Source organism: Glandiceps talaboti, chromosome 23 (genome assembly GCF_964340395.1).
Source record: "Glandiceps talaboti chromosome 23, keGlaTala1.1, whole genome shotgun sequence".
Classification (NCBI taxonomy): Eukaryota; Metazoa; Hemichordata; class Enteropneusta; family Spengelidae; genus Glandiceps; species Glandiceps talaboti.
The window spans coordinates 6,900,453-6,902,952 of NC_135571.1; the positions used below are offsets into that span (position 1 = coordinate 6,900,453).

The 2,500-nt window shown below is 38.8% G+C and overlaps 1 non-coding gene across 1 annotated transcript; it reads left to right on the forward strand.

Annotated features, from left to right (window-relative positions):
* The first annotated feature begins 350 nt into the window (after positions 1-350).
* Trnam-cau (transfer RNA methionine (anticodon CAU)) lies at positions 351-422 on the forward strand. The gene has a single exon. It is a non-coding gene; the product is annotated as a tRNA-Met (tRNA).
* The last annotated feature ends 2,078 nt before the right edge of the window (positions 423-2,500 follow it).

Sequence of the window (2,500 nt, forward strand, 5' to 3'; positions counted from 1 at the left end):
GACTGATCAACCAATCATTCAAAGGTCCGTCGACCATGGCAACAAATCAATCAATCAATCATAAAGTATATGTCATTACATGTAATGATCTGAAAGTGAAGCGAGAACAAAATAGATGCACTTTTTAGCAAATATGATCAGCGGTGAAAATATCATTGTCGTAAAACTATGATCACCTCTTTGCGGTAACGGTTTTAAGCAGGATATCAGTAGAAATGTACAGTAAAACTAAAAAGGCAACAAATAAACACCGAGCAAACACATTCAAACAATCTCTTATGACAACCAATATATATGTGTGGCAAGTACTTTCGAATAAAAATTACTTTGCACACAAATATAGACGTGTCAGCAGCGTGGCGCAGTGGAAGCGTGCTGGGCCCATAACCCAGAGGTCCCTGGATCGAAACCAGGCGCTGCTAATACTTTTTTACAAGAAAATTTTTTCCATATCGAAACATACAACTAAGTTAAGAAATAATATTACGCCAGTGTCCAAGAACTGAAAGAAAAAATTAATTCCTATCTGACACTGAGGTATTATTACAAAAGTCCGATTCGTCAAATCTTACATTGCAAAATGCAATGCCGATCCGAGTGAGTAACTAACCTAAGTAAGTTGTCACAGTATGACATTATTATTTTTTTCAATTTATACAAATAAAAGTTCTTAAGTGGACAGAAAAATTGTAATGTTACTTTCGAATTCACCAATGTCGGATTCACACCAATCCAGTTTCGCTACTATTCTCTTTATACGAATCGATATATAGTGGCCGTCTACTCAACTCAATACACCGTATACAGCCGTTACTTTTGTACCGAGTACACATGAATGAATCAGCAGACGGAGATGTATATGCGATATGGTTCACAAGTTTATTTCCCAGATCGAGATGGTAAGTACTTTTCAACCCAATTCCTCGTTCTCCTTCTTCTGGCCTTTATTTATAAAAACGCTTACTCGAAGAAAAGTTTCCATCTGAGACACATTTTGTGTTGTCTTTTTAAGTTGATGTCAGTTTTGCACATCCACTTTTTTTCGCGAGACTTAAATTTCAAATTTTCAACATTGTTACACATGCAATATTGGCAATAAATGACAAAATAATCAGTTCTGTATGATATTCTAGTATCATGCCATTCATGGTGAAATAGTTCCGAATGGTACGCCGGCTGTCGCCTACCGTCGCTGATGTTGTAGTTGAACGATATTTCAAAATTAAGTTAATGTTATCATTAGTTTAGCCACATATCTCTACAGTGCAACGGCAGTAGAAATCACGAAAATTTACTTTAATGTTCATTATTTTCATTCGCCGAGCCACCATTTTGTGCGAGATGGAATACGTTTTCTTGAGGGGGAGTACATTGAAAGGGCCGGGGATGGTATACGGGGATGGAGTACATTGCAACGGGGATGGAATACATTTTACGTGGATGGAATACATTGATTAGCAACCCTGGCGATGCTTCGTGTTATCACGAAGCCCGCCGAGGGAGCAATAACACGTCAACGAATGGTTAGCACTTTTTAGTCGATGAGGGCGCACAGACAAGGCTGGGGTAGATATCGGTACATACAAGTACAAAACAACCGTATCTGCTAGCGACGTTCGCGCTTCCGAGACTGTATTGTAGAGAGTCTATATTTAAAAGCGTTTTCTTCAGTTGTCAAATGTTTATACGGTTGGAAGAAATTAGTGTGAATGCTTACCTCTTCGTTTTAGGCTGTGTTTGTTCAGGCACTGTCAGGCTCAGGCAGCTAACTCTACCATGCTGGTTCCGGTTCTGGCTCCAGTCCTTCATATCTCAGACAATATACCCACTCTGGTCCGCAGAGGCTATGATTTGAGTACGGTGTCTGATAACATTTGGTCGGTATGACTTCGTTCTCAGTCAGCCATCACTTTTGAAGTTGGAACCGAAAAATATGAAAATTTATTAATACATGATCAGCTTACATCTCTAGATCTCCTAACCTCTAAAGGCAACTTGTCAAATAATTTCCAATGAATGTTTTGAACTGCTCAAGAAATACTAATTTGTCTTTTAAACTTGATTTCCAGGTCGTGAATGATAATGTCAGGAGATGCTATGTCCTCGTTCACTAATTTAGTACGTGTCGACGTCACTGGAACAAGATACGTCTAGACTATTCACACTGCAAGACCTTATCGTACACGTTACGAGTGAGCTTGTCAATGAACGAGGGCCCAGTATTCATTATGTATTCGAATACATTGTTCGCCAGTTTGAGATCAGTTGGCTCCACAGGCACTTGATGAATCAATCTGTGCGATTTTTTTTTTAAAAAGTGCATGGTAAATATCTTATTTACCATACACTTTAAAAAAAAAATCATACAGATTGATTCAAGTGCCTGTGGTTGGATCTCTGACTGAGAACGGAGTCATACCGACCAAATATTATCTGAACGACTCAAGTCAGAGCTATAAGCTAGCTGTCATGTCCTCGGACTAAAATAGCAATCAGGCTT